Source organism: Tyto alba, unplaced genomic scaffold (assembly GCF_018691265.1).
Source record: "Tyto alba isolate M040663 unplaced genomic scaffold, T.alba_DEE_v4.0 Super-Scaffold_16, whole genome shotgun sequence".
NCBI classification, from domain to species: Eukaryota; Metazoa; Chordata; class Aves; order Strigiformes; family Tytonidae; genus Tyto; species Tyto alba.
Genome location: NW_024881278.1, coordinates 2,298,694 through 2,321,152, shown reverse-complemented (window position 1 = coordinate 2,321,152; position 22,459 = coordinate 2,298,694). Strand labels below are relative to the sequence as shown.

The 22,459-nt window shown below is 44.0% G+C and overlaps 1 long non-coding RNA gene across 1 annotated transcript; it reads left to right on the top strand.

Annotated features, from left to right (window-relative positions):
* The first annotated feature begins 15,420 nt into the window (after positions 1–15,420).
* Positions 15,421–21,374, top strand: LOC116960763. The gene is made up of 3 exons (XR_004406561.2): positions 15,421–15,490; positions 16,061–16,286; positions 19,651–21,374. It is a non-coding gene; the product is annotated as an uncharacterized LOC116960763 (long non-coding RNA).
* Positions 21,375–22,459: the final 1,085 nt, after the last annotated feature.

Sequence of the window (22,459 nt, the reverse complement as noted above, 5' to 3'; positions counted from 1 at the left end):
GACTTCTGGTCTAGCGAAAACGTCTGTGAAGGAGTTAGGAATAAATCTGAAAGGAGCCACTCTTAAACCAAGATGGGAGGATAGAGCTGGGGCCGGATAGCCTATTGTGTGAAACCACTTTTACTAGTTTTGCTCAAGTGTGTGCACAGACAGCTGGGAATGAATTATTCATTGTAAGGAGCCTGATCCTGTGAAGCTCTGAGTGTTGCCGGCAAAGGTGACTGGGTCGATGGCTCTGTGAAATAGGAGGGGAGGTTGTATCTACAGGAAAGAGAAATACAAGTTCAGGACACTGGATGTATGAAACTCTGGAGATTAATGATAGAAGACTGTCGTGTGTTTGGGGAGAGAAAAGAAAGCAGGAAACAGGAGCCTAAATTAGGCTGCAGGTCCCTGGGCAAAACACTCCGGTTATAAATATTCTGGCAGCATTTAGAGCAGGGCTGGCTGTGCTGATTGCTCTTCACTGTCCTTGACAGTATTGGTGTGTTATTCATGCTAGTATTGCGCTTTGCTGACAAAACCACCTGGAGTATCTCAGAGGTGTGGGAGGAGGCTGTGCGTGGGTTTGGCAGCAAGACTTCTGACTCTGCCAGTGTACAAGGAGGCTGTGCTCTGCTTGCCACGGTTGGGTTGTGAGGGTTTAATTGTTCAGCTGGTGCCAGGGAAGCTGGTTTGAAAGAGCATCTTCTCAAAGGAGCCAGACCTTGACATGAGATCACTGACTCGTCTTGACCTTTGTGATCGAGCTGGCACAAGGGCTTGAAAGGAGTCATCGCCTCTCCTCCCCAGCCCCAAAGCTGGCAGGTGAGGGGAAGCGAGACATGAAGAGGAAAATGTGGGGTGCCGAGGCCTGAGCTGGGAGCAAAGCAACAAAATGCTTCTCATTGTCAGGCTTAAAGCACAGCAGATTTCAGCTTCAAAATCCCACAGCAACAGCTTTACGGGAGCAAAATATTTATTGCTCCAAGGAGTTTGTGCCTGTGGTGAGCTCCACCTTTCCCTCCCTCTTTGTCATGGCCCTTTCCTTGGGCGGGACCAAGGTGCAAGTGGAAGTCACCGGCTCTCGCGGTTTGTGATAAACAAGAACAGGCACTGGTCAGTGTTTTCTGGGCTGCAATTTATGGGATCACTGGGAATTGCTGCATTGCAGAATGCAGTCAATCCACTTAACAGCACAGCATTGCTTCTAAAGGATCCCAGCCGGCTGCTCCTGTCTGCTGTGGCATACAGAAATGAAAAGTGCAATCCAGCCTCTGGTTCAAATGAAAATTCTCTCTAATCTGGAATAGCTCTACCCTGGGAGGTGCCTTAAATATGATAGCAGGGCTGCTATGCCAGGGAGTATGCTTTTTTATTTGTAATGAAAAGAACTTTATTCATATCATAAAAGTTTAGTGCAGAAAGTTAACTAAGGTAATGTTTTTAGAAGCTGAAAATAACAGGAATTCAAATAAAAGGCAACAGTGATTTTTTTTTTTTTTTTTCTCCTCTTTTAAAGCCCCTGGGAATTCATTTCCTGGTGTCATTGTCATAACTCCAGACCTAAGTAATTCATTTGTATTCATGTCAGTCCCACGTATGCTTCCGTAAGTATTGCATGCAATTCAAACTAAATGGACAGTTAAACTAAAGATGGTACTGAGCAAATCAGACTGCAAACCATATGTATAGGCAGGAATATAGCCCTCTGCAAGAGCTCTATTGTGCCATCAGTTGTTCTCTGCCTGGCTGCAATGTTTTTCTTGGATCATTTTTATTTTTGTTTCCATACATGACAGATTATGAGACCAGTGCTGATGTCCCCATGGTGTCAGTTTAAGTTTTGCTTCTTTCTCTAGCTGATATATTGGGCTGATACATTTTCCCTGTAGGAAGGATAAATGGAGCTAGGACATGCATCACAGACTCCAGTCCTGAAATTTAAGGGCACTTACTCTGACCTTCAATGTGTAGGATAATGGTTACCAGAGATGGAGCATGGCCGGTCAGCCAAGCCTGATATTTCTCAGGTATCAGTCTCCTCTGAATGGGGAACATTTTCTGACTTAGCTTATGACCATTGCTGTGTCAGTGATTGTCATCTACTTGATGGCAATCTCACCTATGCACATTCATCCAATCTGCAAGTTTGATGGTTTTAGAGCAATATGAAGGAAAATGAGTTTTTGTCTGGTGGTTTGAGCCTGGTTGGCAGCCTAACACCACGCAGCCACTCTCTCCCCCTTCTCTTCCGGCAATAAGAAGGGACAGAGAGCCAGGCTTAGGGTTTGAGATAGGACTGGGATGGGGAAAAAAACACCCGTTATGATCACGAGCAAAAGGCAGACTCATTAGGGGAAGAAAAAAAGAACATACAATTATTACAGACACTAACAACACTTAATAGAGTAGGACAGTGAGAAGCATTGCCACATCTTGAGAACACCTTCCCCCCACCCCTCCCTTCTTCCCGGGCTCAGCTCTGCTCCCGATATCTCTACCTCCTCCCCCAGTGGCGCAGGGGCAGGGAATGGGGGTGCAGTCAGTGCTGCCACTTCTGCCATCTGCGGTGGGGGGAGCTCCTGGAACTTGTTCCCCCTGATCCATCATGGTCCCCCTCTCACAGCAGACAGTCCTCCACAAACTTTCTCCAACATGAGTCCCTCCCACGGGCCGCAGCGTTTCCTTACACCGCTCCATTGTGGGTCACCAACTTTCTCCAACTTTCTCCCCTCCCACGGCTGCAGCCCTTCCCGAGCTGCTCCGGTGTGGGACTCCCCCACATGCTGCAATCCTCCCAGTGCTGAACTACAGCAGCGGGGCTGCCTTTTCCCACAAGACCCCGGCCTTCTCTGGGCACAGTCATCTTGGTTGACCAAGAGAGGCCCCTCACAAGCCATAAATCAGTGTCTGCTCCACCGTAGATCTCCATGGGTGGCAGGGGGGGCCGCCCTGCCGTCTCACCACAGGATACAGGGGGGTCTCTGCTCCGGCACACCTCCCCCCTCCTTTCTTCCTCCGTTTCTCCACTGACCTTGGTGTTCATGCAGCTGCAGCAACTCCTCCTCACCAGTCCCACTGCTCCTCACCACGTCCCTTCTTAAATACGTTATCGCAGAGGCGCAGCTGATGGGCTCAGTTTTGGTGCAGAGGTGGAGCTGACGTGGAGCTGGGGGAAGCTTCGAGAAGGTTCTCACAGGGAGCCGCCCCGATAGCCTCCTCCCCTGCTGCCAAAAAACCCCACCACTCACTCAAACCCAGGACAGTTTTGAACCCCAGAATCATGTGAGCTTGTTTGCGAAGCGGAGGATGTGAATAAGTTAACTGTGTGTACCTTAAGCATTTGGGGGTTTTAGATTCAGTAAATGAACTCACTGAAGGAAGAGAGCAGTGCTTTCTCCTGCTACCTGATCTGCATCTCATTTAATAAGTTACCTTCCATTTTGATATTTACATTTCACTGTGTTAATGCTGTTGGACAAAGCAGTGACTTCAACCAACAAGACTGAGTCACGTAGGGAAAATTTTCTGGGTCCCTCTGCCTGTTCATTCCCAGTTGTGCTGGTGTCACTGTTGTGGCTAAAGTCTATACTGAGCAGCTAGCCTTAATGTCGTTCAAAAGTAAGACTTTTCATGTTAAACTCGAGGTTTTGGCTTAATAAATCAATAGGCTCTCAATCCCATTGTTTAGCCAATCAGGACTTTAAACCAGGCTATTTCTGTAAAGGTGTCAGTGTTCTCTAGACATGTCTCTTTGCAAGATGTTACTGTATGGTTATGGTTGAGTTACGGTTATTTTTAGGGTTAGGGTTTGCACTGGGAGAACAAGAAGGAGGCTAAAGCATGGTTGGAGTGGGGCTGTGAAGGGATTCCCAAAGGAACTGTGGGCTGCAAAGGGACCTGAGCTGTGAAAAACTTTCTGGTTGGTGTGTTACAGTTGTCTTGGCCAGGGTTGGGGAATTAAAACCCAAATGAATACCTTACATGTCTCTGACTCCCTCTTAATCACGGTTGCTTTTGGGGGCAGATGCATCCCTTTCCTGGTGCACAATTTCCAGCTCCAAGGAAACCATTAGCAATTTTACTTAGAGTATACTTCGAAATGTATCATCTATTCATTATTATCTTATTTTGAAGGAAATGGGCCATTCATGATTTTGAAATCACAAGCTGTAATGATTTCTCTCTCCATGAGAATTCATTAGGGTTTATTTCATCAGCTACCTAATGCACACTATGATCTTTCCTAACAGTAATTGCAATTGCCCAACAAGAAAAACAGACTCCACAGACATGAGGAAAACCGCCCTGGATAGCAGTCTAGACGGTTCAATTCTGCAAAATCAAAAATCGGATACCAATAGTTTAGGTAAATTGAAGTTGAAAGAAAGCAAAATCATTTTGCAGACCCAGGATAAATGAAAAGCCAATCTGAATATCAAATTGACCCTGCTCCAGGGGAGAATAATTTGGCATGATGTATTTGCCATCTCTGAATGTGTTGCTTACAGATGAATTAAGTGGTATGCCTGGAAAAAAAAAAAGAACAGGAGGTCAACATAAAGTCAGGAGGAAATAAAGGTCTTGATCCAAATGCAACCCTGAGATCATTTTGAAGCCAATACATTTCTGAGGGAAAGCAGCACTGTAAGCTGCAAGGTTTTTCTTAGTAGGAGTGTTCCTTTATGCAGAAATTATACAGCTATTGACACCAATTTTAGCATGGCAGCTCAGGGACACCATTAATGAACATAGGGCAAGTATGGATGAGTGTATGAGAAATGAAGAAAGAGTACCCAGTAAAGGGACAGAGGGAGTTGGTAGTAAGAGGCATATCCTGGCCTCAGTGAAGTTACAGGATATTTTGTCATGAATGTCCAAAAAATTAGTGTGGTTTTTTTTTTTTTTCCCTTTTTTTTTTTTTAATAGTGGCCTTGTTAAAGTGCTTCTGTAGCCAAGCAGCCTTCCTCCAATGCTCAGAGTGGCCACGTTCATCGCTGAACCCACTGCCCTGAGAGCCAGAACAGGAGTAGTTTCGCTCACCAAGTCTTGCTGCCAGGTCTCATTAGTGAAGTAAGTGTTCTCTTTTCTCCTAATTACCCTGTGCAGACATGCTCGGTGCTGTTCAGATTCAGTTCGTGGTGCCTTCAAGCTAAGTGCAGCTATGTAAAAAGCCAGCCACTTTTGTAAGATGTGCCAGGTAAGAAGGCACAGACCTGCTGGGTGGGTGCAGAGGGTAAATGCAAGGGCTAAATGAGAAGGCGGGGTGGCAGGAACAGGAGTGGGAGATTGTCTCTGTTAGTTACCACAGGGTCTCAGGGGAGTTTTGCCACCAAATTCCATTAAAATGAGAGTTTCAGCCTTTAAAAGTGCCATTCAGTGGCTTGTTTCATTAAATAAGCTAGCCAAGATTGTATATTAGTCTCTGACAGGGCTACATTTGGGTGAAAACCATGCTGAATTATTTATTTTGTCATTAATGTCACACAAACCACAGTAAGGAGAATTATAGGGGCTGCAAAAGTGAGCAGCGCTAAGTCAGATTCAAACAAATGGAATTGTTATTCTTCAATTCCAGTCGCAAGTTGCAGCCGCCTAATGCATCCAGGAGAGGATGAGAAGTGAATGGTAAATCAATGGAAAGGTTCACACCTGACTGACAGCCTTTAAATAATGTAAAGGGTCCCTCAGCACATGGCAGGGTTATATAATACTTTAGCATTTAAGACCAATGGAAAGACATGCAGGGAAGTGTTTCAGAAGTTTTGTCCTCGTAGCTGCAAAGTTCAAGTAGCTGGAGAGGAGCGTACCTGGAAAATGGGATGGAAAGCTCAAACCATGGCTGGAGAAGGAGAAAACAAAGAAAACTTCATTTGGCCAGACTAAATTTTGTTGATATTGGCCTTTGGTAAGCATAAAAGCGATTTCGTGCTGCGCAGTGCAGAGGACTCAAGGGCCTGGTGCTCTCTAATACTCGGGGTGAGGAGGTGAACCCAAGGTCACTTTGGGAGTGGGGGTTCAGCCCTCCCTTTTGCCCCACAAGAGGACATCTCTGTAAGACACCCTGTGAGAGTTTCCAGAACTCGGGTGTTCTGCCCACCTCTTGTCAGCTATGGACATAGCATTCAGGGCATCCTGGATGTCCACGGTTGTGTTCCTTCTTCCATAAAACAGCCCATTTCCCTGGGCAAACGACTATGCAAACACAAACAGAAGGGTATTGAGCAGTTGAATGAACAAAACTGGGGGTTGTATCTAGCAAATATGGTTGCAGGTTACGGTCACGTTCTCCCTCTGATTCTGCAAGTCTGTGCATTATTGTATATTCTCTTCGGACATGTGTACACGCTGTCTTGCTCATGTGCACGCTCCCTTTCTGAATTATGAAAGCTCTAAACTTTGCATTTCTGACCGCAGAAATGAACCGTCGGTTTGTAGCTGTTTGGTGTGCTCAGCAAAAAAGTTGCAAGGGAAAGGTTATTAATGTCTGTGAGCAGACAGATAGACAGAGCTTCTCCTCCATCCCTGTGAGCAGGCTTTTGAATGACACCGGCTAGATGATGACCAAGATTGTAGGGAAATTCTTTATCTGGTTTAAACTCTCGTGGCAATTGTATAGGCTTGATTATAAAGAATTACATATTTTCCATTTATAGAGAAGCTGTCCACAGAAAGTAACACATGAAGATGTGGGAACCATGAAGCCCATTACTGTGGTTTCATATTCAATATGAAAATCTAGATAAATAGAAAGCCTGCATATATATGGTGTGTGTGTGTGTGTGTGTGTATATATATATATGTATGTATTAAAAAAAAAAAATGTACATGTCAGACACTCTTTTCACTACTCCACTTTCTTATTGTTGTTGGGCACTGTTGAATATACATGGCCTCACCAGCAGCTGCTGTCTATCAGCAGCCTCTGCTTACCCAAAAGCAGTGAAATTGAGGTGCATCGGCTGCAAGCCCTGCCTTACCTCTGGAGGTGTTTCCCCACCACTTTGGGCTGGGAGAAACTGGGATTTGGCAGGGATGGTATTTGATTTCTGATTCAGTGGCAGACTTTTTGTGGGACATTAGGTGTACAGCAATTTATGCAGCTATGTAAGCTATTCAGTTTTCTGTTTTGTCATCTATGAAATTGGGAGAAGTAGCCTGAAAATTATGTAGGGATGAGAAATACTTTAGTGACTGTATGGTGCTGAGGCACAACTGTAATGAGGTAACAAGACTGTGAAACTTTAGTTTATTAAATTCTTTCCTACCTTAACGGTTAAAGTTTATGGCAACAGTATCAGAAATACATCTGTTTTTTTAAAGAGGCTGAGGCATCGTTTGTTCTACAGTGAGGAACAACTGCCAGTAGAAAGACAAAAATTAACTTTTCACGTAACTTTAGTGAGGATGTGCCTGTTGGTTCATGGGGGTCAAGAGACTTTGTTTTTGCATGTCAGATCGTCTGCAGCAGACTGGGAGGTTTGTATGGAGGATTTCATGGAATAAGCTGTGTACTGTAATGGTTGGATGCAGCTTTTGAAAGGGCACTTCAATCAGAAGGAACTTCTGACAGCCAGGAATGGGCTGAAAAAAAATAATTGCATATATTTTCTCAAAAATACAAAAAGCTTTAATTAAAACTGTGATGGACAAAATTCTGCTTTGCTTTGTTCATGAATACTAATAAACAAATGCCTAATTTGATAACACCATTTCCGTTAGTGCCTTTAGACACTCCTCTGGCTTTCTGATAGAGCTATGAAAAGTCTCTCCCCTCTTACCAGGCGTTCTTCTCTTTTATCTACTACCCACTGGTCTATTCACTTGATCCCCTTCTCCCAGCTGGATGCTCTGAAGTTTGCACTTGGTTTAGGTGCCTCCAGGCCAAGGGAGAGAAGCACACAGCACCAGTAGTGGAGAGCTGACTCTCTTGACCTTTTCAGGAGCCCCTCTGATGAAAAGAACCAGCAGATGGGAGAAGCAGGAGGATCTCTATGCAGCTACCTGGCTGGATATCCAGAGTAGCTCCCTTAATGTGTTCAGTGCAGCAAGTTAAAACATGTCTCCACTAGCAGTTGCCTTTCACTAGATTTACTTGACTGGGACTTATGATTGTTTATTGCCCTACTAATTTCTGTGTCACTGTCTGCATGTGTCATGCATCGTGTGTGACACATCACCAGTAGTTATTCTGATGTGTTCTTTTTCCCCCCCTAAATCATGGGCAGAGATACTGAGCAGCGTGGCGCCAATATACAGCCCACAGGCACCTGTCAGAAATACTCCAGTGGATGAGGATTTTGCCACTCACCATTAGGCTTGAACAGATGTTATTTGGTCATTTTTGTTGAGAAATGCAGAAGACTGGTTTGATTCTTCCCCGTGAACCCACAGGCAGAGTAGTTGCACGACATGCAGTTACTCAGCTCAGACGAGGTGTAATGAAGGAAAAACATCTTAAATACAGAGCAGAAAACTGATTGTACTCAATAGTCTCCCGTATGTCATGCTGTTATGAGCCACTTGTTTGAAAATTTCAGAAAGGTTATCTAAGTGGTTGGCTGGAAAGTTGGGTGTCTTGAAAACTCAGAATTGGCTTTATTGGGGTTGGGTAGAAAGACTATTTGGTCAAACACCTTTAAAAAGGTGTAAGGCACCTATTTGGATCTGGTAACCTCCAGGGAAGTTGTGCAAGCATGCAGCTGTGGTGGGGTGGCTTACAGTGAAGAGAATGATTACAGTCCAGGTTAAGGCAGTCTGGATAATATCACTAAAGTCACTCAAATTAGTTTCTATTCACACCAATGTGAATGAAAGCACAGTTTGCATTTTAGCCTAGAAGAGTAGTTCCTGAAAAAAAAAAAAAAACAAAAAAAACAAAAAACAAAAAAAAAAAAAAAAAAAAAAAAAAAAAAACAAACCCCAAAAAATGCTGCAGTCACAGATCTCCATCATTAACTGTAGAAAGGGGGTTCGACTGCATTGCACTGGTTGAAGCTACTTTGGGTTTTGATCTTGCTCTGGCATTGTTACTTCTCTGAGTAATTACTCAGTATTTATACAGCACTTTCTTCTCCTGATCGACAGAAAGGATTGTTTGCCATAGCAACACCAGTGGGGTGACTCTGCTCCTTAGGTACAAAGCACCTTCCAGCAGATGCACATCAGTACACAACAGGAACTTTTGAAATTGTTGGTGTTTTAGAGCAAAAAGGCTCTGATGTATTAATAAGATGCCAGAGAAAATAAGGTATGATACTAGCTCATTAACTAAGATTCCTTTGTAATTATCTTCAGTAATGCTTTTGCTTCCCCTGTTGTCTTTGCACTCTTTTGTCTATGCACACCCTTTTAAAAAATACTAAATTCAATATTTTCTTGAGAAATAGAAGAACACAGGTGCAGGTGTTGAAGGATATTTTTAGCCTAATGTTTGACAAAGGACATTGTTAACACTGCCAAAAACAACCGAAGGTGGGAGTGGATCTGTGTTTCCCTTAGGGGAAGCCGCTCAGGGGTTGTGATGTTCCAGACCGAAGGGCTGCTGGATGCTTGCCTGGGCTGTCTGCAGCATTTGCAACCAGTGACTTAGTTTCCTTCTGAAGCTGAGTGTGTTTGGAGGAAGGCGAGGAACCCCTCTTCTTTTGGCAGACCTTGTGTTTTGTCTTTCGTAGAAATGTTGCTGCTGCTGCAAAACCCACAGTCGGTTGCTAGTTCTAGACGTGTCAGTGCACAGGGACGGGCTGAGAGCAACCTCTGCCTTCACCAGAAGATCCCGACTGCATTGTCCTGGCTCGGAGTCAGCATGGAGTGATTTACTCGCTCTGAGAAAACAGACCTTCCTCTCACAGGTGTCTGTTCTGTCTGAAGCCACTATGCAGGCTTCAGCAGTGGGCAGTTCTGCTGTTTCTGGGTCATTTCAGTGAAGGAAGTGGAGAACATTGAATATTTTTCCAGCCTTACAATTTAATAGCCAGCTTGTTAAATGATAAAGCGGGGAGGGCTTTTCTATAAATGAAGAAGATGCAGGAAAGCAGGAAATCACATCACTTCAGACAACCATCCTCAGGTCTGAGCGTGCTCCTTTTGAGATCAGCTGAGGTTTCCCCATCATTTATGCAGGTATCTGTCAATGTGTTTATCAGTTTTCCTGGCAAGCTTTTGAGCTGTTCCTAGGCTGTATCCAGCTGCAGCACCTGGGGCAGGTTAGCAGCCGTGTGGATGGATTTGCAATGGTCTTTTGGGGCAAAGCATGCCAGATCCAAAAGCTTGCAGGCTTGGTAACAACTGCCATGATGCGCTGAGACGTCTGGATTGAGCCCTAGAAATACTGATAACCAGATGAAACTGAAAGCAAGCCCAGCTCATAAAAACAACTGTCAAAACAGGCCTGATGCATTTTGCTTAAAATTTGACCCATTGTCAATGTTTCAACTGGACAAAGTTTTTCCTAATATTATCAGAATCTTCTCATTCCTTTGGGGTTAACTAAGGGCAAAAAGGAGATGATTCCTTTAAATAAACTTTCAGATAAGAAGGTAGGAGACAGGACTATATGACCTTTTTATAAACAAACAAATTAAAAAAAAAATATGACAAAAACAATGGACCAAAAAATCCACCCAAAAGAACAAAAGAGAAAAGCCGAAGTATCAATGCCTTTGTTGAAGGCTTGGCCAGCAAAGCTCCAAAGCAAATCATAATCCAATAATTGGTGGCTTTCTGCACCACCAGTTCTGTTTCTTGAAGCAGTAAATTCATCTTTGCATCTCTGTTTAGGGAAAATCTCCAGGTCTTGCCTGCCTTTACTAAAGCATGAGAAACAGCAACACAGGATGGCAATGCAACAGCATCTCTGTGGACAGCACAGGCCATGGACCTTGCACAAGGTCTTCTGGGATGCTCTTCTGAAAAAAAAAAAAAAAAGAAAAAAGAAAAAAATTCCATTATTTCTGCTTCATTTACTGTCAGCACATAAGGATAAGTTGGTGTAAGGCAGTGTTGAGAAGGAGCTGGCTTGCCAGTATGAGCACATTGCAGTTAACCTTGCTGTACTGAAGCAAAGGTCAGGGTGAGATTTAAGGGAGATTGAGGGGAAAGTAGAAGCAGGTGAGCCCTGCTTAGTGGAAATCCTTCTTCCTAGTATGGAAGATTGGCAGTGATACATTTAGTTTTACAGATATTGGGAGTCATAGGAGTGAAGGCGGGGCTCAGGATGAGGTATCAAGCTGACCTTAGTCTGGAATTTGTGGAGACCAGTGGTCTGGGTTAGGGCTTGCTCTTAGAAGTGTATGTTTGCTTTAGCAGGAGCTGTGCTGGTAGAGTAGATCTAGCTATAGTTGATATGATGAGTATATGAGACTGCAGGAATGAGGTTAAGAATCGTTCTAGAGTCTGCGTTGGGTTGAAGGCTGGATAATACTTCTGCAGCATATGTTTCTCTTTTAGTGAAGGGCAAGACAGAGAAACATGTGAGGAAACTTTAGAAATTTTTTTTTTTAAAAAAAAAGGTATTAGAAAGCAAAGAAATAAAACCCAGGCACAGTATTTCATTTGTACAGGGAATCCTCTGAGTCAATTTCTGACTGAATTGAACAGCTTCATCTTGTAGTTGAAACTATTTTGAAATCCCCCCTTTTTCTCTCTGCTGCTGCTAGGGACCCAGCTGTGTAATGATGGCTGGGTTTCATCTGCATGATTTTGGGAGACGAAGGGATTGTGTTCTCCACATCTTATTACGGGCAGGACATCTACAGAAAGTACTCTTCATTTGTATTCTAAGATCAGCTTGCCGAGCTGCAATCTTCTGCTCTGGAGTTGGCACCTGTAAAAGAAAAACAAGTTGTAGCTTTTGGCTTATCCATTGATTTAATTATGGTTTTCTCTGTGTAATGGTGATTCCTGGAAGACATGCAAAACGTTTGGTCTTTCCTGCCTGTCCGATAGGTAGTACTTTAAAAGGGAATTGTAAGTGAGAGTTCCCCACATTTTCATGCTCCTGCTGCAAATTTTCTGGGAAACTGAGATACTAAATAGCTTGTGCTGGAGTTCTCTGCAGCATTTAATAAAGTTTGCTTTCCTCACGAGAGAGACCTTTAACGTTATTTTGCCTGCTGATAACCCTCCCTCTCCTTCTCCCCACCTGTGGCAAAATCTACCCTGTGAGGTGGTAGAACCCTGAAACCTTTTAAGGTTTTCTGTTTGCGTGGAAAGCTCTGCTTGTCCACTGCCTGGTATCTCCATCGGGAAGCAGGCTGGGTTCAGGTTAGGGTTGGGGTCAGGCTCAGGTCTCCTAGCTCCGCAGGGGCAGCTGCAGCCACTGCCTCCCCAGGACAGAGGAGTCCTGCTAGAGCTGGGGGGGGATTGGGTTTGAAGATGCCCTGTACTTGGGTATGATGTGCTGTGTATCACACCAGACACCCACCAAGGTGCTGTAGTTTTTCTTGTCTCCCTCCTTGGGTTTACAAAAATACATTGAAGCCATCTGCTGACCGAGGAAGTCGTAGCTAATATTAGACCCGCCGTGATAAAAGCCCTGTTCCTGCAGCAACTCGGAGGCCGTGCCTTGGGCCGTCGTCCCCTGAGGTTTTCCCCCAGGCAGGCAAAATGCACAGCCCTGCTGGAAGCCGAGCTGGGGCTGCAGCATCCTTTTTCGGTCCTGCGCGGTGCCGGCGGGTGCTGTGCCACTGCTCGGGGCAGGGCAGGGCTGCTGCCTGCACCCACCGCCCTCTGCATTCCCGCAGTCCCTCCGCACGCTGCTGCCCTGTTTGTTTTCTTGACGGGAAGAGTAATATTTTGTGACAAAGGTAGGGCGTTGTGACAGCAGCAGCAGGAATTACTCTCCTTCCTGACTAGTCTTTCAAGGAAAATCTTTCAGATCTGACTCTCCAGGGGCTGAAATCAATGCCGGCGTTAAGCAACGTGGCTTGGCTATTTGGGTAAAATAGCCTAGTCTTGATTAGGTAGGGAATCGGAGGATAAAGGGATATTTTTTTCCTTAGAATTGGACATAGAATAGCAATGTAAAAATCTGGATCAAATATCTAAAGCCAATATCTTCTCCTTGAGGCTTTCTTTTGGTTCCTTTTTAGCACATCAACTTAAAAGAGACTTAAACTTCAGTCTCTGAAGGTTGCTGAGTGGGAGGGTGGAAAAAATAAAAGAAAAAGGGAGTTCACAGCTGCAGTCTCTTAGGAAATTGTGGTTACAACCTGTCATCCTTGGAGTCACGTCTGATAACGCTTCTGTGTGTCCTTGGGCCTGTTGGTCTTTATTTAAATTATCTGCTGGTGCATCTGAAATTTAATGATGCCATCTGACACTTGGTACAATACAGTCTCTTCAATGTGTTCCCCCTCTCCTGGTACTCAGGAAGGCAGCATGGACAGGAGGAAAAAAGAATATGCATTTTTGCTATACTTTGCTCCTGATGTGTCAATACTCCCCAGCCCCCTGAGCTGCTCGGACTGTTGGCTATGTTTGGGCATTGCAGACCGAGAAGCTGATGTGTACACTTCCACACGCCTGCAGACGTGCCTGTCCTTCTTGTGTATTCTTATAACTTAAACTATATTTGGTGTCAAAAGGAGAGAACAGGTACAAAAGTGCTTATTGTAACATCTCCCATGCTAAGGAGCTATTCATACTGAATTAGCACAGGAACATGTGTTGCAGTTTCCTCCAAAAAGGTGATTTTCTCATGAAATACCCACAATTTCCTTCCCAGAGCAAGGTGCAGCCGTTCACAAGAGTTGCAGATGGGGTGTGATTCCTGCAGCCCCTTCCTCTGCACTGGTCACACCCTGCTTTGCTGCTTTTATTCCTTATTTTTTCATTTTAGCAGCCAGGCTGGGCCCAGCAGCTCTGGATGTGTGGCAGGACGGGTGGGCAGAGCCACTCATGACACAGAGGGTGACGAACCTGTCCCCATGCAGGGTAGGGGACCGGCAAAGACCACCCCCTGCACCCACACAGCTGACCCCAGGCTCCAGCCCTGACTCCAGCTTCTCTCCCACTTCTTCCCTGATTTGCAGTGGCTTTTTTTAGCCCTTCATGTTGCCTGTCTGGATCTTAATTTGATTTACAATATGCGTGCTGCCAGGCTACCTGAAATATATTGAAAGAAGCAACACAAATATCCTCACAGATGTGACAACAAAAGAATAGAAAAAGAAAGAATTCCCTTAAAGGGGAGAAAAGAAAAAAAAAAAATAAAGCAAGGAAAGAAGGAAGACTTGGATATTTTGTCAAGTATATTTGGTGAGGATTTTTCGAAGAGCTTCTTGTTTTAATAATGTCTTTTGGTTAAAAGGAAAAACTGTTTTATTAAGAGCACTTATTCTATTTCTTTTCTGTAGAATCAATTTTCGCCTGTGAAAAAATACAGCTTCCACTTTGCATGTGAATTTTGACTGGTTATTTTTGCTCCCTTTAAATTTTTAATGAAATTATACCCAGCTCCCTGTAATCATAAATTCAGCATGAAGAAGGAACCTGAATGGTACTGCAGATCTGCTTCCTGATTTCCGAAACATCTTATGCAATATATGACTTGGAGTGAAAGCACACTTCCTTCAGTAAAAGAAAGAAAAAGGAAAAAAAGGCAAGTTTTCTTCCCTCTCTGCTTCCAGAGAAAAGCTGAAACATTCAAAATTTAAAGGCTCCAGTAAGAGAAGATGCATAATGGGCAAATTTTTCTATTTCTTGCTGTATCTAAATGACATCCCGGGCTTTGGCAACGTGTTTCATTATGTTTTGGATTTTGTTGTTTTGATGGGGTATGTTTTTTTTAACATCAGCAGCTGGCGGCACTGAATTGTATCTATTTTGGAATTACACTTTGGAGTATGTTGCTACAACAGGAGCAGGATTTTAGGGTGGTGTGGGCGCTCTCCTTAGGGAATATTTTCCCACAGCTCATGCCAGTAGTTCACAGAGATGGGGCTTTTCATGGGAAAGCTCTCAACGAGCCCTGGGGACACCCACTCCGGTCACGTCGCTGGCACTGTCTCAGGATATGCCCATCACAGGTTCAATTTGTCCAGGGAGATGCTTGCTCTGTTTATTTATTAGCAGGGCACTACACAAGAGGCACCAGGCAACCGCTGCCCACCTTTCCGGGCGGGATTTCTCTCCCTAGGGAAGAGAAATGAGATGGACGTTGGTTGTGCCGTTGTGGTTGAATCAAAGCCATGAGTCAAGAAGTATAAAGCAGACTCTCTCACTGATTTCCCTGGGAGAGAATTTTTCTCTCGTTTAACTGCCCCACACCTTTGCAAACCTTTTCTGCGCAGGCAGGCTATTGCTCTCTCACTCGCATAATGCATTTTTAATGAGCCCTGCTGCAAAGACCACAAAGTAGCTCTGAAGCCTTAAGCAGAGGCCATGAAAATTTTTATTATATCTGTAATTTTTTTTTTTTTTTCTTTTACTGCACAGAGAGAAAGGCACTACAGCTCTGAGCAACAGTGACAGGATGATCCTGGGTGAAGGAAAGATGAATCGATGGGTAAGCAGTTCCTTTAAGAGTAAAAACGGTGTTAAATTAGTCGAAGTCTTGTGCTGCTTTGAAGCTCACAGGCATGACATTTTCAGTGTTCTCATTACTTTTTTGTGTGTGTGTTTGAGCTACTGCTTAGTCAAGTAGATAGTGTCAAATCCTGATAAAGCAAACTCCAACATCCTGAAGTCAAATGATGATATAATGCAACATGCACAAACTGTAAGCTGATTTTTTTTTCCCTTTTTATTCACTTAAGGATATTTTTTAATACATCTGAGAATTTAACCATGCCTGTCACTGCAGTTTAAAAACAAGCTGAAATAGTTACTTAGTTAAATCAAAATTATTGGAAAAGATGAAGGCAATTTGTGATTTCCAAATATCTGTATATGCAGGACAGCTTGTATTTCAATCTGAATAAATTTTGCTGTAATGTTCTTCATCTTCTCCACATTTTGATGGAAAAATCAAATCATTTTGATACTCAGTGTTTCAGATGAGATACTGCCTTTTCAGGTAGTGTAATTTCAGCTGTATATCACAAAGTGTAATGTTTTATCATTCTGTCTTGCTTAGGAAAATCTATCGTTGCCTACGTTATTTCTGTGCCACATCATCTTGAAGTATTTCAAAACAGAGCAACATGAAAAGCTCATCTTGAAGTGTTTGGCTTCTGCACTCCAGACTTCTGAGCTCTCATCGCTATAGGATCTGAGCACCTTCCATCAGCACATTAAACACCACGACTAACGTCTGCCATGTTTTGCTTGCTTTCGCATCCTCCCCTCTGGGGAAAATGCAGGTGCAGTGGCATGCCCAGTTTTGGTCAGCTTTCTCTGTATGAGATTGGTTTGATTTTTTTTTTTTTTTTAAGAAATACACATTCTTCTGAATTTCAGTGAGAAAAGGCAGGATGGAATAAGCATACCTAGCACTGGGAGTGGCATGAAGAAATGTTTGTAGAGGTGCTTGTATGTGTGTGGGGGGGGTTGTTCAGCTTTCTCAGACTAATCTGGAGGAATTGCTGACCATACCAGGATTTTGTTGTGAGAGAAGAGCAGAGCTGGACTTTTCTGAAAGCCAAGAGCAGGTGTGCTCATTGCTAGATCACAGAAAGAGAAGTTGCAGCTCACTGGAGTCCAGCCACAGGTTACGGACAGCCCCTCAGAACAAAGAGGCACGTCCTTGTGATAGAAGAGGATGAACGGAAGGGTTGCTCCCAGAAACTGCGCTGTGAGAGCTTCGGGCTTGGATTCACCCTCACTCGCAGAGGTTTATGCTTGTCCAAAGGGAGAATTTCTGGCTGAGGGGTGGCAAATGTGACACTATTTTGGGACTGCTGGTCTTTGTGTAGGAAGTGATTGACCGGTTTTGAGGGAGCCTGGAACTCCAACTCTGATGTGCAAGCCCCATGCCCTTTTGCCAGCTCAGATGTCAGTAGTTAGGCTTTATCTGCATTGCTAACTATTGTGATTGCTCACTGTTAACTCATCAGCTGAGATGAGAGGATCTGTTTACAAGGAGCTGCGCTATCTATTACCAATTCTGCTGTTCCAATTGAGTCTCATTTTGTGTTGGAATTTAACAGCACCGAACAGACTGGATGGAGGCACGAATAGTTCAGTTGTCCTGAAAGTCAACTCAATTTGCCAGAGGAATGAAGAGCTTTAATAGAGTCGATGTTAAACCACTGTGGCTATTCGTCTGTGCTCTGCATGAGAGGTGACCAGTCCTTCAACCACTGGCAAATGGATGCACGGCTGCTCTCACCTCCACCAGAACATCATTGCTCTCTTGTACAGATGTCACAGCTCAGTCCCTCGGAAGTGACAGTCAGCCACTGACATTGCTGTCCTGTAAAATGGCATAATGCACAAATTAATCTAAACCCAGTGCTACCTTACTAAATAAGCTGGACACAAATTACAGGTGTCTTTTGTCCTTTTCAAAATCTCAGACACAGCTGCCAGTACTCACTAGTCCTGAAACAACAACTTCAGAGTTCAGACCAGCATTTTCTGATCAGTTCTGCAAAAAAAGGTACTAGGTAAAACAGTTCCCCAGTTCATAAAACTGAGTGATCCCAGATTCCTAAATTCTCTGTGCAGTATCCAAAGCAAATACCTTCTCAGGATCGTCAGTTTTATTATTCTTTATTTTTATTTAATTTATTTTATTTGTCAAAAAACTATAATGACTGGATATCTGGAGGTGATGGGTGAGAAGACGGTATCGGCATTACGAGGAAGAATGTGAACTAAGGGGTAGGTAGTGAAAGGAGGAAGAGACTGTCAAGGGCAGGCTATCCTTAAAGACAGGGAGAAGAGGAGAGACAGGGGTGAATATAAAGGCTATGCAGGCAAAGGCAGAATGTGGGATCAAATTTGCCATAAGACCGTATGTAATGCACAAATCAAGGTTGGTGGTTGGCAGCTGCCTCCATAGGGAGCAGGAAAGGTGCCCTTTTCTTTTTTGTCTTCCAGCTCAGGGGTCAGCTAGATGTTTCTAGGGATGCTTTATGATTTCCAGCTGAAGGGCACATGCTGAGCGTTAACTTATTCCCTTGGAGTGACTCCTGCTGTCTCTCCTAAATGCTTTAGTGTCTATTGCAGAGCTTCCTAGACTCCACTATAAACAATAAATGGTTAAAAGCCGATGAGGAAGGAAAGTGCTGTTTAACTAATCCTAATGAATATTTCCCCTAGATGATGTGCAAATTCTGAGCCATGTGTGATGGGCACCAAATTCTCTTTCAAACTGCGCTTTAGATGTTTTTCACATGCCCTTCTCTCCTCCCTTTTCATGTGCCTGTTGTTTGCAGCTTCGGAGTCTTGATTCTTCAGGTCAGGGGACGTTTTGTCACTGACTGCTGTGTGGACAGGCACAGGCTTCAAAAGGGAGTTTGTGGTGTTGTTTCTTTTTTTTAAAAAAAATCCTTAATAGCAGAAAAAGAAGCTAAATTTACAAACAGAAAATGGTTAGAGGAGAATCACGTGTCTTTTGATCGTGATTATGCTATCAGAAGCACATTGGCATAATGAAGGGATAATTACTAACTACGCTGGGTTCTGTTTTCACACACTGATGACGATTAGGCATGGGAGCGGGCAGGTTGTCATTGATTTTAGGCAAAGCCCTTTAGTAGGCATGAAGGAGCTTAAATGCAGATGGGAAACAGTTCATCCTTTGTAGCCCACCTCTGCATTTCCAGCAGGATTAAATTCCTGCAGGATCAGCAGCAAACGCACCGCATGGAGTTGCACAAGAAATGCCCAGTCATTGTCATTCTTCATGGTAGCAGAAGAGGCAAGGTGGCAAATGTTAAAATATCGGGAGCATTAAACCCAGAAGTTGCAATATCAGAAGATTTTGTATCAACTTATCTCCCCTCCTGCATGTGCACACAGGATATGAAATCTTTCACCCAAATTTAATTGGTTTTGTTTGGTTTCTGTACAGTGGTCCCATGTGGATCTGTAGTTCTCCATCACAAAACTTCCAGTCCATGATCTGTTGGCAGGATAACTTTGTCTGAGGCACAATGCTGGGCAGTGATGCTTCAATGGGATAAAATACTTCCAGCACTTGCTCTGGTTCCAGCTCACTAAGATGGTATTGAAAGGCACATCCTCATGCTGCCACTGAGCAGACTTGAAGGCCAGGGACCTCAAGCCCACACTTCCCTGCACAACCAGAGCCTGATTTTTCAGATCTGCCATTAGCACTGGACAGCCTCTTGGACCTCAACTTGAAATGCATGTTTTCCCCTTACATGGTTTAAAAACACTGAGGCTGACTACTTTCAGTGATTCAGGCATGAACATCTCATGATCAGTCTTATGGATTTGCTCCAGATTTTGTTGTGCTAACTACCGTTCCAGGTGGCTATGAATTAATTAGTAAGCTATGTGTTTCAGGGTGCACCATAACCATATATAAACAAATCGTTACTGAATAAAGAGTGCACAGATAGAACATATTTGATGATGTGGCAGAAATGCTTTGGCTTGCACAGGACAACTGAAATGTATGTATTATAGTGACCATATGTGGCTCTTTACATTAATTGGCTTCATCTGGATTTGGGTTTTTGAGATCTGGGGATAAGGGACTAGATATGGAGTCCTTGGTTGTTATTTATAACGGCCTGATTTTTATTTCCTTAGTTTTCAGTTCAGCCTGTGCTTTGTGAGAGATGATGATCTTCCCTCAAATGCTAAAAGGGGAGCTGTTTGGGTTTGGACATCTGGGAAAGACGATACAAAGCCAGCAAGACCTCCCATTGGTAAGATGCCACCAATATCTTCTGGCCTTCAGCATCAGTCCAGTGTCTCTCAAGCGTTTTCTTCCTATTTGTCACCCTCAAAGGTCGCCTCAGCACACAGATGGCCCCTGTTCAATGAAGCATGGAGGAAGGCAGCCAGAACGCGGGTGGCAGCCATCCCCGGCGGCATGTGACAGATTGAGATTTTTTTGTGTCACCACTAAGCAGGAAGCAAAGCATGTGCTCTTTGCTCCCACCATCAAACCTGCAAGTCCCTTCTCCCTGGGGTGCCTGGCCCCTCCATGGGTATGTCTGGGCCTGAATCTATCGGATTTTCCATCCCTCTCCTCTGTCCCCACGAGGCCAAATTGCAGGGCTGCATCCTTCCCTTGCAGAGCGGTGCTGGTGCCAGGGAAAAAGTGGGGGGATGAAGGCAGCAGAGAGGATGAGCAGGATGTGTGCAGTGGCTCTGACAAAGGCAGTTTGGCATGTCGCCACCCATAGACAACCACCTTGGCAGGTTCAGGAGCTCCCTGTGGATGGGCAAGCCAGTATCGCATCAGTAGCATCCATCCCATCCCTGCAGCCAGGTCTCTGTGACCACAGCGGTACGTTTCTGAAGAGCTACAGAGGACTTTCTGGCATGAAATTCTATCTTGCTGACGTATTTGTTGAGTCAATGCCCTACTCAGCATCCAGAAACACAGTCTGGGACTATTAGCATATTTATAATTTCATCAGTGCTTATGAGCCTTCAGATTGACTCTGTTCTCTCACTGGAGTCATCGTTTACTTCAGCATAATTTTTTTTTAAATTCATGCCCTCCCCCACCACACATGCACAGACCTCGCAGAGATTTTCATGCATTTAAATTAAAAAAGCTGAACAATTCCCTTTTCTCATTCACATTATGCAGCATTGCCCTTCTCTGTACTTTATCCTATTTCAGAGCTGTCATGCAAACAAACCCAACTTAAAAAAAAAAAAAAAAAATCATTAAAGAAGTGTGCATCCTATCAGCCTTCTGTCTCAGCTCCTTCTCTCACTATATGTGCAGGGAAAAATCCCTTCTCCTGCTTGCCCTCCTCTTTCAGGTGTTTTCACTTCTTTCTTAGCTGTGATCCAATATCTCTATGGTTCCCCAGAGTGCTCTGGTCTGCTCCAATTGCCCAATAAACCCCTACTCTCTTTCCCTCCTACACATGTGCTATTTACTATTCCAGGGTCATGGAGCTACTGTTTTCTAAAGCACTTTTCTGTCTCCTTCCTTGATTACTCCAGAAGCAGGCGTTCTCTTTTTCTGTAAAATCTGTCCTGTCAAGCACACTATACCGCTAGGACACCCTCTTTTATTTTTCTACCTGAGTATATCTGGACGAAGTAGTCATTGCATCTCTTTCCTCCATCCCTGCAATATCTGATTGTTTTTAATATTTTTTCTTAATCTCTTTCATATCGTCTGAGTCACCTTTTGAAGAAGACGCAGCCATAGGCATTCAACATGCGTTGATTAGGGGTTTTTTTAATTATTATTATTATTATTATTCAAGTATAATTTCCAGTCTAGCTTATCTTAGCCTTCTTCATCATGACAAAAAGGTTATGATCTGTCAAGCCTGTCCCTTTTCATGTCCCCGCCTTTTGATCATTTGATTATGCTGAACAGTCATACCTCTGCAAAGTAAGCAGCGCAGGTTCCCGTGGGGTTGAAGTCCTCTTTAGCAGAGACTAGCGATAAAAAAAGTGCATCCAGCTCTGGGGTTCACTGGTGGACATTTGCTGGTGACAGGGGGATGTCAGCAGGAAGCATCGCTTGTTCTTGCTCTTGGCATGAGTATGTGGCACTTGTTATTTGCTCTCCTGGGCAACAAAAATAAACCCATCTCAGATGCACCTAAAAAAGGGAAAACTCCCCCAAAGGGAAACCCACTGGAAAATGAGAAAAAAAAACCCTAATGAATATCACAGGAAATGGAAATACAATGGGGTAGGGTGCAAAAGAACAAAATGCAAATTATTTCTGTAGAATGAGCGAGTATTTTGTTCTTGCTGCAGCTGAAGCTCTTTGTGAGAAGTTGTGGATGTTGGTGTAGCTCTGGCAGGGAGCTTGTGCCGATCACAGGTGGAGAGAGCAACAGGCAGTGGAGCAGGTATGGGACAACAGGCCAAGGCTTTCACTTGTAATCCTCTGGTCTCTGACATCCCACAGAGAACCCTGATGGCCAAGAGACTGCCTTTTCCAAAGAGGAATATCTCCTGGTAGCAAGACCTCCAGTTTGCGGTAAAAATAACCGTTGCTTACTTTACAGGCCCATGGAATAGCACCTGCCTGGGCAGCAGGAGACCAGCAGATCACAGGTATGAAAGTGGATCTGCCACGTTCTGTGCAAAACACCTATCGGTGAATTTAGGCTGCCCTGTCTTCACATCTCCCTAGCAAAACTTTGGATTATCTTGATTTTTATCCACACATGGAAGGTGAAATGGTCGAAATCTTAATGATTCATGGGATGAGGACTGCTTCTCGGTTTCAATAAATACATTAACCTCTTTGTCAGTGAGGAGTAAAAAGCTGTTTTGAATTCATGGTGCGTTTTTAAAGTTTCTTTCAAAGATTACTTTTTTTTTTTCCCTCTCTCTCCTCTCATGTATCTCAGAAGAAACCAGCCTGCCAAACTGCTCCAGGAAGCTCTTCTGAGATAGAGACATC